The 16148-nt window shown below is 34.1% G+C and overlaps 1 long non-coding RNA gene across 1 annotated transcript in view; it reads left to right on the top strand.

Annotated features, from left to right (window-relative positions):
• The window catches only part of LOC131383270 (uncharacterized), an 82766-nt gene extending 68820 nt beyond the window's left edge, over positions 1-13946 (top strand). Inside the window, exon 3 of the long non-coding RNA XR_009213167.1 lies at positions 13851-13946. This is a non-coding gene — a long non-coding RNA (uncharacterized LOC131383270). The remainder of the gene's footprint in view (positions 1-13850) is intronic.
• Positions 13947-16148: the final 2202 nt, after the last annotated feature.

Genomic DNA, 16148 nt, shown 5'->3' on the forward strand with positions numbered 1-16148 from the left:
CTCAGAGCAGCCAAAATAATTTTGAAAAGGAAGAACAAATTTGAGGACTTTTAATAGGTGATATTAAGACTTATTATAGTAACTAAAATCAATGAGATACCAGCATAAATACAGAAAAATATATCAATGGAATTGAATAGAGAGTACAGAAATTGGCCCATATCTATATGGCCAATTGATTTTTAACAAATATAACAAGTGGAGGAGAGGATTATCTTCCCTCAAATGATGGAAAAATTAGATATCCATCTTCAAAATATGATTTTTTACTTTTGGCTTCTTTTCCTCAAAAGAAACTTTTGGCTTACTTCAAATATAAAATTAGCTAGAAGTTGATTATACACCTAAAGTTAAGCGCTAAAACTAAAAAACGTCTAGAAGAAAATATGAGAGAAAATCTTTTTAAACTTGAGGTCAGTAAAGAATCTTTAAACACCAAACAAAAAGCAGTAATCACAAAAGGAAAAAAAAATAAGTTGTACATCATTAGAATTAATGATTTCTGCTCTTCAAAGACACTGCTAAGAAATGAGAAGTAAACAACAGATTGGGAGAAATTATTTTTAGTAAATATATGTGACAAAGGATGTGTATACATAACATATAAAGAACTTGCACAATTCAAAAGAAAAAGACACAGTATCTCATTTTAAAATGGGCGAAAGACTTGCATCAGCACATCACAAGAGTCAACAGGAAAATGCAGCCATGGTTCAATAGCATTAAATATTCACTTGAATGGGTAACATTTTTAAAAAAAATCTAAGTGTTGGTGAAGATGTGGAGCAAAAGGCAAAATTAAACATATAATTATTAGAAGGCTGGGCAATTTCACTAGTGATATTTCCTCAAGGTAAATGAAAATCTATGATTACACAGAGACTAGTACTGAATGTTTATAACAGTCTTATACCTAATAGCAAAACTAAACAAAACAAAACAAAAAAACAAAAAAACCCCAAAAAACTATCAATTAATGAATAAACACATTATATCATGTTCACACAAGGGAATACTATTCACAAATAACAAAGAATAAACTAACAATGTTTAACATGGATGAATCTCAAAATCATTAGTCTGAGGAAAAGAAACCATACAAAAGAGAGTACACATAATGTAATATGGTTCCTCTAGAAAAGATAAATCTGATCTATAGCGACCTAAGTAGATCAGTTGTTGGTTGGGGGTGAACCTGAAGGAAGCAAGGACTGACAGAAAAGAAACATGGAAAAGTGTTCTGGGATGGTGGGAATGTTCTAGGTTGTGGTGGTAATTAGCCGGCTGTATACATTTGTCAACACTCACAGAATTGTATTCTAGAATGGTTTCGTTTTATTATGGGTAAATTAACCTTAATAAAATTTACTTGAAATGTATATGAAAAAAATGAGACATTAAACATATATTTAAATAGAAGTGAAATGACTTTTAAACTATGAGATAAAGTTTTTGTTTCAATATTCGATATATTTATTATTAGTATTACTATTATTATATTGTGTTTGTTCTATTATAGCTCAAGAGATAGTTGACTGCTTGTGATTTTTAACTTTATTGAAGAACATCAAGAAACAGTTTACATTTGATTTATGTTTTAATCACATACATGCACATAAAGCTATAGCAAGTAATTATTTTCAGAATGGGTTATCTTTGGTAATTTCCAACAGATTTCTAAGATATTAATTTGGTATATGAATAGGAATTACAGAGATCACTGTCTTATGAAAAATATATCCTACCACCTGAAAAATGAATCAGGCCAAATTCTGTCCTTGATAAAACAGGTGAGGAAAGGTGTTATGCCTAAGTCCTTCCATGTTCTTTGTCTTGTTGTCAATCCACAGAGAATTAAGCAAACTTGTAAAAACATGGTAATAAATAAATTGTAAATAAAAATTAGTCTGTCACATAACATAATTCTGTTCATAGCCTCAGCTTCATTCTGAAACACAGTTAACTTGAGAATTGTGGATGCAGAATATGGCTCTTGAAATATTTTTAAATCTGGAAGCAACTGCCAAAAGATAATTGATTGTGCCAGTTTACAGAGAAGTGATTGGTTTAAGAAGCTAAATAGTAAAACCAAACAGGCCATATTTTAAGCCAAAGTTAAATCTGTTCGTGGACAGATAAACGGATGTGTTCATTCTAATATGGGCCTTTGTGCTTATGCTTGAAAAGAGCTGTGCTTGCATTAAATGCAAATTAGTCACTGTGCATGAGAACAAGATGGAAGACTTTGCTTCTGTACAACAAATCTCATCAAATAGAGTTTTTACAAAGAACGGAAATAAATAACATAAAGAAAACCAAGAATTATAAAAGTCTCACTTTAGGAAAATGACAAGATAATACAGGGGATGTATACATGAATAAAAGAAAAACCTACATTACAACAGGAGACCCCGGTAATATCTAACATTGTTTTAAAGCACAGACTACAATCTGGGCACATGTATTTTCTGGAATTTAAAAATTATTGTAGACACTCTATGTCTTGGAAACTTTTGTTATCATCCTCAGTTGTACAGAAAATGTAACTTACCGGAGGTCATATACTTAATAAGTTGCAGAGGTGGGATGATATGGTTTGCCTGTGTCCCCACCCAAATCTCATCTTGAATGGTAGGTCCCGTAATTCCCATGTATCGGCGGAAGGACCCAGTGGGAGGTAATTGAATCATGGAGAGAAGTCTTGCCCATGCTGTTCTCATAATAATGAATAGTCTCACGAGATCTGATGGTTTTATAAAGTGGAGTTTCTCTGCACAAGTTCTCTTGCCTGCTGCCATGTAAGACATGCCTTTGCTTCTCCTTTGCCTTCCATCATGATTGTGAGGCCTCCCTAGTCATGTGGAATCATGAGTCCATTAAACCTTTTTCCTTTATAAATTATCCAGTCTTGGATATACCTTCATTAGCAGTGTGAGAATGGATTAATACATGGGATATGAATCTTGATGAAGACGTGAAGTCCCTATGATTACCACTAGGCTTTCTTTTTCTACACCTGCCTGAAGGACAGTTCTCTGGGTAGTTTTTGACCAACCCAGTTCTCTCTTTCTCACTTGTAGTTCTCAAGAATAACTAGAATGTGCTGGGAATCTAACAACCTGAGATTGAGAGGGACCAGCAGGAACAGCTTGGAATCCATTCCATGGTTGCTCTAGAAAAAGAATGCCCTTCAACAATGTATCTCAGTGAGTCAGATGACCGTGTGGTATAAAACCTAGAGAAAGCTACTTTCCAGGGTCCCCCAGCTGTGAAGTACAAACAGTTGAGACTAATATCTGCCCCTGACATTTTTCTGAGCTTTGGAGGCTGACTCATAATAAATTCTAGGCTTCTGTTTTCGTTTTGTTTTGTTTTGCTGCTTTTCTGTAAGGAATAAATCCATTTCCTGTAATTTGTTGTGTATGAGTGTGTTCTATCTTACCAGACTTAGACGAGTTGGTAATCAGTGCACCATGAACCTACTTTACACATCCTACTCTTATCTTCCTGCACAACAAATAAGGGGTCCACCCTCTTGAAGGTCTCATAGAGCAGCAGCACACTCTGAGCATCTACTCAATTCCGTTACATACTGGGCAATGCTGAACAGTATTAAAAACTTTCTGTACTGTATCCGTGTTCTCTGATCCCAATTCTAATTTTCCAGAGATATCCAAAATCTATAGTAAATATGGACACAGTTTCTGTATCAGAAATTGTAGTGGCAAGACCCAGAAAGTTTTTCTCTTCAGCATTATGATGATGTTAACTATAAAAGGAAAGATGGCATGTTGAATAGTTAACATTCTTTAGAAATTCATTTTCTAACATTGTCACTGCACAAAATTGTATCTTGGCCCACGTTACATCTCAATTAACTATACATTTCATTAAACTATTATTAAGTTGTATTACTTTTAATTACTTTTAATGCCACATGGCAAAATTTTATCCTTCATAAAGGCACAATATAAATATTACTTATTATGTGACGTGCACTCCGTCTCTTCCATAAAATAGTTTCTTGTATATGGCTCTGTCTTTTGTGCTTGGTTCACCCACAATGTCTGCTACACTTTAAATTATAAAGGATTACAACTGCCTGGTGTATTAGGATTCCTGACCTCAAGTCTTAATATGCCTGCGTTTTAAAACAACATATTTGTACAGTCATATACTAGTCATTATAGTCTAAATGAAGTAAGCTCTTATCCAAGGGAAAATATTCTTCAATAGATCTAGGAAGGTATACTTCGTTTCTAGTCATTAATCTGTTATTATAAACCAGTTTAAGTATATCAGTTGACATTATTTTTACAGCATTACAAATTCTTTCTAGAGTTAAATGTTTTTATTTTCTCCTTCAAGTCTTTAAACTCCTTAGAGATGCATCCTTGGCCCCCTCTAACACTGAATTTATCCCCATATAAGTCAATGCAAATGGTGAAAAGAGTCTTAGTAAGGCTCTGTTCTCTTTCCATTTTGGATACATGTTCTCTTTAGATAGTACCCTCTGGCTTGATCATGTCAGTTTTGAACCATGAACCTCTAGATTGTCCTTATGGCAATCATTATGAATCATGATTTTTTTTTTTTTGATGGCTTTCGTAGAAGGTTGACTTGTACCCCCTAACTAGACTGTGCCATCTAGAAATGTTAGGAACATATTTTGCTGGGAGATCTTTTTAGCTCTCTCCAATGATTCAGAGTTCCTTTTCCCATCCTCTCATCTATAATCATTAAAAACAATAAAATTATCTTGCTCATCTTTTATTCTCAGGATACATAATACATGTTCAAATGTGTCTTATAATGACTTAGATACTAAAACATAGAAAAATAACAGTTTAGAAATTGAAACCAGAGATTCTTGGAAAGTAGATTTTAAGAAAACTTTCTTTAAAAGGGTATATGCCAGCCATATTTTCTTCATGTTAAATATAACACATATTTAATACATATTTAGGTTATGACCTATTCTACATTGTGAAATCCATCAGCAAAATTGAAAATGTCTTGCATTACTGTAGATGCTATGGACAGACTGAGGAAGACAAAATGCATTAAGAACATTTAACAGAAATAAAAGTAGAGAAATCCACAGTGCAGTGGATTTAGTGGACTAAGTGTTGCTCTGGCTGTAACTTCTTCTGGGAGTTTGTCAGAAATGTAGAACTCCAGGCACCACCCCACACCTACTGAATGTGCATTTCAACAAGATTCCATGGTGAGTTTCATGCTCATTTACTTTTGATGAGCACTGAACTAAGACTTCAAGCCTTTAGTCAAAGGGTCCTATAAGAATTCTAGAGCAATTGTGTAGGCCCCAACTGAGGAAGCAAATGTGCAACCCTATCTGTTTGGGTTTTATACTAAGCCACATGTTAATCCAGAGAGGAGAATGACAAAATTTCCAATCTAATTTACCCAAGGTTATCAGCTTTTAATGGCTATTGAGAAAATTAATAAATTTGCCAGACTTTTTCTATTTCTCTGTAATCAGTTCTCCAAATGGCAGTGGTTGTCATAGACTACAGAGTTCTTCAGACTACACAGAACCCCGAGATTCAGTTCCTGGAGTCCGGTCAATTTTTGACTTATGATTGTTCAGTTTAGTCATCTGGTGAAGGTGTCTGAAACACATTTCTTTATCAGGACAGGTCAGCTGCCAGAAAGCTATGGAAACTGAGGCTCCGAGTATTATTTGCAGTAGGCGGTAGAATGAGAATTGTTCTTTCTGTCCTTTGCCTGAAGACAGAAGTTGCCTGGGAGAAATTTCTCAGCTAAAATGGGATATCTCTATAACATCTTTTAAGCAATTCACTTATGAAAATATGTGACAAATACTATTTTTTGCTGTCAGTTACTTTTGTGAATCACATCGATGTTAACGAAAAAAAATTTGGATATTAAGAGAATGGCCTCATGTATCTTAAAGGAAAACTAAAATTTAGTTTTTTATTCTGCTTAGAATAGTGACTGATTTTCCCTTTATCTTTTACCATGTGTCATAAATATATAAATCAAATAGATTTCTTTTTCCCTGAGGCTTCCTTAAGATAAGGTCAAAAAAATGAGAAGGGAAAAAGCTATATTCTACCCGTCTTTTTGATCTGGTGAAAGCCCCAAAACGAAATTAATATTGATTTGCAGTAAGAAAGGACAGCTGGTTTAGGTGGGTATATATGTTTATAATAGGCCTATTATTGATGGGCAGTAAATACAGAGGCATCACTAGAAAATGGAATCATGATTCAGTCATGAAAAAAAGAAAACAGGAATTTAATTTTATAAGTCTTCAGGCCATAACTAGACCAAACTGTTTTTCTCAACAATAATTCAGACAACATAAACAATCAGTCTGACTATGGGAATCGCATATCTGGCTTTGTTTGCATTTGCACAATCTAGACATTGCTTGTATCTGTGGCCATCTGCAGTAGGCAAAATAATGGCCCTAATGCATCCTAATCTTTGGAAGCTGTGAACATATTATGTTACATGGCAAAGGAGAATTAAGGTTGCAGATGTAATTAAGGTTGCTAATCAACCCATCTTAAATAGGTAGAGCATCTTGCAGGGCCCAATATAATCACAAAGATCCTTAGAAGGAGAAGAGAGAAGTGGAGATGAGAACCAGAGAGACAGCAGCAGCAAACGACAAAGTTGATGTTACTGGCTTTGAAGACAGACGACGGGACCATGAGCCTAGGAATGTGGGCAGCCACTAGAACCTGTAAAAGGCAAAGAAAATGAATTATCTGCTGGAGGCCCCGGACAAAAATACTCCCTGCTAATGATACCTTAACCTTAGCCTGCTGAGATTGCTGTGGAATTTCTGATATTCAGAACTGGAAGATAATGAATTTCTGTTGGTTTATGTGCTAAGTTTCTGATATTGTCATAGCAGCAATAAAATAACCCTCCTATCATGACTTTTACTGTCATAACACAACTACAAAATAATAAAGATATTGTGTAGTGTATATTATGCATCTGCTATGTGCTAGGAACCTAAAATTTACCATTTCAGTTTTCACAAATCTCTGCCAAAATAATCCTAAATTTATGAATGTAAAAATTAAGGTTTATGTACAGAAAGTTGTCATCAAGTAATCATTGAGCAAAGATTTGAAAATAACTATTGCTAACTTATTTCCAAGTCTGAATATTTTCCACGATATCCACTGCTTCTCAGACAGTAAGTGTAATCTTGCTTTGATTTATTCAAATAACCAAATCATGACTAGATAAGAACTAAAATCATGGGCTGTGTAGCTGTGTTATTATCCAGAGACACTCTAGAAATTTCATCAATTACATAAGTTGGCTGTTACAGGATACAGTGACAAAAATCTATGCAGATAGAAATTGAGCAAATTTGAATTTGTCTTTTGAAGGACATATTTAGATTCTGGCTGCATGAATTACTAAATGTGCTAACCCAAAACAATTATTTCATGTTTATAAAAGATGACAAGGAAGGGTGAATTTATGGCTCAAATATGATTTTGCAGTGTCATATGTACTTCTTTCACAAGAAAGGAGAAATATTCCTCCCTAACTATTGGAGTATGAATGCATCTCCTTGGGAGAGCTCTGCTACTATGATCATGTGGAATAATCATAACTCACGGTTTTTTATTAGCATTTTATTCCCTCAAGCATTGTTTTGTCTACAATAGTACAAAAGCATTCCCTAGTACACTTCTCTCTTCTGGTGGCTTTATTACCTGGTAAACTTACAAATCTGGATTTACACTGCCATGTTGCTCTGTATTTTCCCTTTACACTTTCTTGTCTTGTCGTGGGAGGTAGGGAGTGGAGAAATGGCTAAGCTTTTAGTGCAGTTTTTATTTCTGGTGAAAGCAGTACGGGTAGCTACAATTAAAAGTCAAGCACTCATCTTTCCAACATCACTATTTTTCGACAGCTGACTCAATAGCTCAGCAGGCATTTTTAGTGCCATCGTGCCAGATATGCTATTTACACTTCATAAGTAATTCGGATCTTGGCCTCTCACTTCCTTAGCTGTCAGAATGTGGGCCCCGAAGAGCAGCAGACTGCTCAGATCCTAGAGGGAAAAGAGTGATTCCCATCTTTCAACAGACCATTAAAGAAGGAGTCCCATCTGGTAGACTTGGTAGCTCTCTATGTTCCTGCGTGAAGCAGGATTGGAGGACATTATAATGATGGTAAAGTTAATGAGAATTTAGAGAGAAGAGTAAGCTTTTCAATGATAATTCAGAACTAACTATGAATGTTTTCTTCTGCCTCAGAAATAAAATTAAATAACATTTTTAAATGAATTGAATTTTCAATTAAATTATTATTTTTATCCTTGAATAGCTAGGCTTCAAGACTAGGCATATGTTGGTTAATTTTTTCTACATTTTTAGGCCAAAAGAAACATGTTTTATATATTTTTTAAAAATACTTTGAATAAAAGACTCCCTTTTTCACTCAAATGCAGAAGGGTAAATTTTATTATTCAAATGTAAGTGTTTCATAAGTGGGATATACTTAAAAATATAAACAAATAGAAAATAAAAACAGATTCTGTTTAGGAGGCTCAGGGAAGGGCTGAAATTTTTTAGTGTTAATATGATACCTGAAAAATACACTAACTCTGCCATGTAAAGACAAAAGTAATTATTATGTTCCATTTTGTGTTTATATAGGTATAATACACAGCTTCTCCTTTCATGAGATGTTAGATATATTTGAAAATTCTAGGTGAAATTTTGAAAGACACACAAATTCCTCATCAATGCGCAAATTTATTTTTGAAATGAAGAAAAAGCATCAGAAAGGTTGTGGAATTCTTACATATCTTAAATTCACCAAGAGCAGCTGATACGAGAGAACAGAAAAGTTATTATATTTTTATATTGACTCTATCCTTGTTACAGAAATGTACTTTCCAATTGGCTTGCCAAATTATAATTTAAATTCTCATAACAGAGGTCTCACCCTGATTTCTTACCATTGAAATGATTTTCTTGCTTAAAGAGTCAAAAAAAAAAAAAAAAAAAGAAACAAAAATGTCTATTTCAGTCCTCATTCAAAAACACTTCTAAATCTCCCAGGTACAGGCGCTTTTGAATGAGTTAAGTCTCCTAGCTGTGTGTTGTTTTGTTGATGTTCTTCTGTTTCTTCACCACTGTCTGCTTTGGAAATTCTTCACCAAGTTCTCATGGTATTGATCTTGCATTTTTTTCAAACCAGGAACCATTGTTTTCCTTGCCTGAATTGCACTATTGATTTGAAGTGTGATTATCTACCTGTTTTTAATCTGGTACTCTTTGACATGGTGCATTGGCATTTGACTCTCACAGCTCTACGTTCCCTAACTCTAAGCTTTGGTGTCCAGTATAGTGGCCAACCCCCTGAGCAAGCTGTATGGCCAGGCCCTTCATGTCTGGTGAGAAGGAAGAACGAATGAAAACTCATGCTGATGTTTTCATTTTGCCTTAGTGACTTCACAAGTGAATTAACTGGAAATTAATTAATGTTGAAGTAGTGTTTCTAGGAGGAAGTTTAATGGTTCAGAAACACAGGAAATATCTCAAGGAAATTCTTTGTTCAGGTTAGATGCAAAAGTGTGTCTCTCTGTGCCAAAGACACAAGAATAAAAAACGTCATCACTCCTAGGAGCAAAGAGAAGGCTGTTGTTGCAACAATACAGATGAACAAAGAGAGCTCAGATTTTAAAATCAGAACGCTGTTTCCACAGTAATAAGGCAGGCAGCAGCAGTTATTTTTGCACATCTATAAGGACAGAATTAGATTTAAAGTCTGGATGGCTGGGCGCGGTGACTTACACCTGTAATCCCAGCACTTTGAGAGGCCAAGGTGGGCAGATCACCTGAGGTCAGGAGTTCGAGACCAGCCTGGCCAATATGGCGAAACCCTGTCTCAACCAAGTATACAAAAATTAGCCGGGCGTGGTGGCGGGTGCCTGTAATCCCAGCTACTTAGGAGGCTGCGGCAGGGAGAATTGTTAAACCTGGGAGGCGGGGGTTGCAGTGAGCCAAGATCATGCCACTGTACTCCAGCCTGGGCGACAGAGCAAGACTTGGTCTAAAAATAAATAAATAAATAAAATAGATTTAAAGTGTGGAAATGTGGAAATGTAGACTAAGAACAAGTAATAAAGGTACTGAAATGAAAACTTGCCAATCAAGGAATAGAAGTTTTGAAGCAACAATGAGAAATATACAGTCCCTGGAACAAAGAAAAATTAGATAGCAATTCCTTCATTCATATTGGTTAAAATCCTTCACTAGTTCTCTGATAACAGGTCACCACAGCTTTATATCAGAAATGCACAGTACCTCTTTTATGGGTTTTGTATGTAATTATGCTTACATAATTTTGCAAAATTTTACAAAAATTTTCTAATTTTGCACTGTACAGCAAATTATAGAATTGCAACTCTAAATGCTCGGATTCATTCATTTTCAACCATTTCCTTTTCCTGTCACCATGAAGTTGTAGAGATGAGGGATACTTTCTGGTGATAAGTTGTGCTGGCATCTGCCTGAGCAATCCCTTGATCCCAGATGATCACAGAACATATTCCAGTGGTCCCTGTTGAAAGTAACGGGAACAACACAAACAAGCAAACACACGTACATAAATGACACTTTTAAGAGAAAGTTGCCTGGTAAAAGCTTATTTTTCTTCCTGCCTACAACACACTGAAAAGGAAGTGATCCTACTTTTCTGCTCATATCATACCACCATCCTTATATAAAGGTAATCAAGTAAACCCACGGAACTTTAAAACGGTGATGGGAGCCTCCTACGCATTTTGTAGCATAGCATAGTCAGCAAGAGCTTGGGCTCTGGAGTAGCTCTGCCTGGGTTCAACACCTGGCTCTAGCTACTTTCATTTCTTCATTTGTGAAGATAAATGATGGTCTGAGTTTGTAGTAGATGTCATCCATCTGTTTTTATAGGGATATTGGGGAGAATAAAATAAACTACTTCTTTACCTCTACAATCTATCCAGAACCCCCTTGTCTATTTTTGAAAAAGATAAATTATTCTTATAATATGTTTGCTTGCCTAAAAGCAAATATCATTTTGATTATTTTAAGGAATTCGGGGGTGATAGGTAAAGTTTAACCATCAAATATGAAAGCTTTGATGATATTTAGAGTTTCACATCCATAAACATGTGAATGTGAGCAAACACACACATGCATGTGTCCTGTCCAGCTGCTTTTGAACGGTAAGAGTCAAGAGGCTTCAGCTAACTGGACCACAGGACCTCGAGGGTGGCAGGCCTGTGTGAGGCCCACTTCCTCAGGTGGCAAAAGCTGCAGTGAAACGTGGTTTTGCTGTGCTGGTGTAGGCACTTACAAACTGCGGCCAGAGTCTCTCCTAAATACTGAAGCAAGAGGGGATGTTATCAACTTTTGAATCTATTTGCTCTCTTTCCCCTTGGAAGGAATGTAAAATGTTTGAGCACAAAGGACTTTTGCTGAGCTATCAGTTTATAGTTCATTCTATGTTTAGATTTCTTCTTGCAGATAAATTATAACACATATTATAAAGGATATATGTAATCTGTAAACATGGATTATTAGAATGAAAACATCACTGACATATTCTTTTGTCCTTGAGATAAAGAGCAGTTAAATAGGAGGCAAAACTCCCGCAATTACAACAAAGTAAAGATGATCGTAAATTCATAATAATAGAGAAAATCCAAGATTGATACTGCTATTGGAAGAGCTTATAAAGTAGATATTCAATAGCATAAATCTCCTCTAAATGACCACACATTTTCAACAGTATGGAGATGTAGATTAGTCCCTTCTTAGTTTTGTTTGTCCTTAAAGTAGCAGTGGAGGTAATTTTCTATTGAATTAAAATACGCTGTTGGCACTTCTTCACGGATCATAGTACACTTTAATAACAATGTCTATTATTGTTAGCAGGGGAGAGCGATTCCACCAGATGACAAAACTGATGCATCCCTCGGTGCTCATTTATAGTGGTTAAATGGGATTTAGTGAATTGTTAACAAACTGGTATAATTTGTATAAATGTGTTTTATTGCCACTTTTGAAATATAAATATTTCTGTAAGTCTAATTTCTAATATTTAATCCTCCCAATTCAAATATTTTTGCTAGTAATTAACCCAAGAATAGATGGACAACATTGATATAAGGTAGCTTTTGATATGTAATAAGGAACATAAAAATGATTAGAGTTATACTAAGTGGAATCCTAACTTTAGAATATAGTGAGCTTTCATTTATCAAAGGCATTAAAATAGTGTTAAGAAATATATTTCTAGTAGTGATTCATCTATCTCAAAGAGGCTTCAACAAGTTACCTTTTAATATTTCACATGAATTATGAATGCAATCACTTCATGGCCATGTTTGAATCCATGCCAAGAAAGAGTGCCTAGGCCAGTGTGGTGTATACCTTATGACATTATTATAATCACAAAGTTGTTACTTTTTATTGTAAGGTAAGATATTAACATGGCGAAAAAATTAAACAATAAAGAGATTATTAAGTAAAAAATAATATTATTTGCCTCATCGCCTCATTCTCATTTCCTAGAAGTGGCCAGATTTAATCATTGCTATTTGGTTTTTGGTTAACAACCAAAATCTGAATAACATACTATATCTATATATTTTCTTTATTATATTTGTACATTATCTTGTTTCTCCAACAAGAAAACTAGACAATTCACCATGATTACCTGTCTCCTGCTACCAACTTTCCATGTAAGATATTATATTTTATTACTTGTATTTGTTACTTTTTGCTCTGGTTCTAAGCTCTAGTCCTTGTTCTATAAATTTAAAAAAAAATTACTCTTCAGTTTTAACCTGAATAATTAAATACCTAATTTGCCTCATTTCACTTTTACATCACCTAAGTTTATAGCATTTTTGTTTTGTTCTGTCACTTTAATTAATTATTCTAGGCTTCACCTATAGGATCTAAAAATTGAAATTCAATAAACCCTGATGCCAATTTGGTGTTCATTTACATACCACTTCTGCAGCTAACTAGAGTAATTGGACCTGAAGAAAAAATAATGCTATCCTTTGGGGCATTCAAAGGAGAATGTTGCACGTTTTAAGGTCAGATGGATTTATTTTATATTTTCCATTGCTCAACATCATGCCTGATTTGGAAGATTGAAATTCTTTAGCACTCTCTATAATTAATAATATTTTTCATTCTCGTGAAAGAGAGTAAGATTGGAACTGAAAACCATCATTTTAAATATGAGTCTCAGTAAGATCTTTTTTCTGCATTCTGGAAAAAATATTATGCATTTTGTATTAAGGGGGGAAAGATTTTAAAATGTGGAATTCATGTGAAACATCTAATTCTTCTCACATATTATGCTTGTGCCTTTTAAGATTTTCTGTTTAAGAATAAAGAAGGATCTACCCAGTGACACTATCTCAAATGAGGTCATAGAGCTGTGATTAGGGGTCATCATAGCTCATAATTAATGCTCCTGGGAATAATAGATGAGATTGAAACAATTGCACTATTTTCACAGAGTTGACTGGCTAATCTTGCAAAGCTCTGTGTCAAGGTGAAGATAAACTCATGTCTCTTTAAGACCAAGTGAACTGTGCCACTTGGTGATTTCCCTCCTTAGACTAAAAGGTGTCAACCAATACAGATAATACCATAGTGTTCCTTGGCAATTATAGTTGAAACTGTCATGTTCACCCACATCCATATGCTCCTGAAGTTGGGTTGGCCATAGAACTGAGTGGAATGTGGGTGAAAGAGATAGATATCACTTCTAGGACAGACCTCTCAAATATCTTGCAATATTTCTCTTGTCAGTGCATCTAGAAATCAAGAACATTGAATTGCAGACCCACACAATGGAAGGAGCATAGTTCTCTGGGTAGCAATTTTGCAGGAAAGTACAAAGAAGGGCAACTTGATCAACATTCATCTGTGATGAAACCAAGAAATAAAATAAACTTGCATTATGTTAAAAGTCATGAGACACCAGGGTTTATTCATCTGTGATGAAATCAAGAAATAAAATAAACTTGTATTGTGTTAAAAGTCATGAGAAACCAGGGTTTATTAGGTGGCATACGATAGCCTTGCCTGACTCATATGGCATTGTTTTATTAGAAAAAAAAAGTTAGACTTGACTGGTCTCTGTTTTTTGATGTCTTGAAACTTCTATCAAATTGTTTATTTAAAAAGAATAAGAATAAGGCATAGCCCAGAAATACAGGTTATATCATATTTTAATACCTATTTAATTTGCTTCATTATTTGGACCAATAATTTCTTGTGCATTTTTTTCCAGAGTTTATGAAAGATTTTTTCTTTGTTGACAAAAATATATTATGATTTCCTCATCATATTGCTAAGATATTCCACCATCTTAATCATTAAAGTTTGTTTAATGGAATTTACTTCGTTCTTGAAGACACACTTCTCTGAGCCATTCAGTTATAATTTTCATGATTTCACTATAATTAGACCAATTGCTTTTTTACTTTTCTATCTGCAGAACATGTATTATTCCAGGTTTTCTTTTCAAGCTACCATTCCTTATATATCATGCTTTTTTCTTTTGGTATTCCTTTTGCATTTTTCTAGGCAATATTCTTTAGTAATTATTTAAAGAAATTATTCAAAGAACATAAACTGTTTGACTTCTTGTATTTCTAAAATTATGTTTACTTTCCCTTCATAAATTATGAGGGACTTGCTTACATGCAGAATTCTAGGTTTGAAATCATTTCTATCAAATTTTTGATAGCACTGTTCTATTGACTTTCAAATCCACTGTTTCTAATCACTTGTCTATGATATTCTGTTCTCTTCCTTTGGAGGTAACCTGTTCTTGTTCTCTGAAAGCTTTTTATACCTTCATTTAGTGTTAGTATTCTGAAATTTTTCAGTGATGTGTATGGTGTAAGGCATTTAAAACTTTATTCTGCTTGGCCCTTGGTAGGATGTTTTAGTCTAAATCATCCCTTTTTCAGCTCTGGAAAATCCTCTTCATATTTTTAAAATCATTTTCTCATTTCCATTTTCTCAGTCTCCCTCATAGCCCTTCCATCCTCTAGAAGACCTCCTAGATATATGTTAAATATCCTTTTTTGATGCTTTATCTCATTTTAAAATAAATGTATGCTATTAACTACTTTGTGATGCTGCATTTTCAAAAAAAAAAAACACAAACTTTTTTTGGGAAATTAATAAGAGCATTCTTTATCTCCCTTCTCCAAACAACTCAGAATTGTTGTTATTTTACCCTATACTTTGGTATATAAAATTCTATATACACTTATCATTACTACCTTTTTTGACTAACATGTATCTAAAATGTTTCATAAAGCATTTGAAAATAGGTAAAATTAAATTAATTTTAGATTTTTATCCTTTCACTTATTTTTACCACGTTTAATTTTTTTCCTCCAATATTCAAACACGTTATAAGGAAACAGACGTCACACTGTGGAAGTATTTAAGGTATTTAGTGAAGACTGGTACCACAGGAGTTGTTCTTTGGGGGGTGTGTGTGTGTGTGTGTGTGTACGCTTTCAAGTATGTCCCCTTCTCTGATTGGAGGGGATGTTATGGTGGTAAGTAGATAGGTCTTCAATAAATATTTAAAATTGATTAGCTGAATAAGAGCACAATTTATGTTTTTTACAAGTCCATATTATACTGAGACACAAATTTCAAGACCTTACTGTGGTTTCTAATTTATGCTTCTATGAAATAAAATACAGAATCATTAAGTAGAAAATGAAGGGAGATGTCATTTAATGAGTTTGTGCTTGAGCAGAAATTCTATCCAGGTCAAGTTTCCAGGTTCACAAATTTTAGAAGCACCCTCTTATTTATCAGCATGTAAGTAATATACAAAATTTAGAATAAAGACATACTGAAAAGCACTCATAATTTGAAATATTATTTTTATTAAATATTGATATTTAATAAAAACCCCATAGTTTTAAAAAGCAAGAACCATTTAGTACTTATTAGTTACAAATACATGTATAACAGTGCTAGAAAAAGGAACTCAAAGTCTCTTATTTACATGCATTATAGATGAGATTATAAATCAGGTTTTGAATTTTATTATAATTGTGCTTTTCAAAGTAG

Source organism: Hylobates moloch, unplaced genomic scaffold (genome assembly GCF_009828535.3).
Source record: "Hylobates moloch isolate HMO894 unplaced genomic scaffold, HMol_V3 SCAFFOLD_4, whole genome shotgun sequence".
NCBI classification, from domain to species: Eukaryota; Metazoa; Chordata; class Mammalia; order Primates; family Hylobatidae; genus Hylobates; species Hylobates moloch.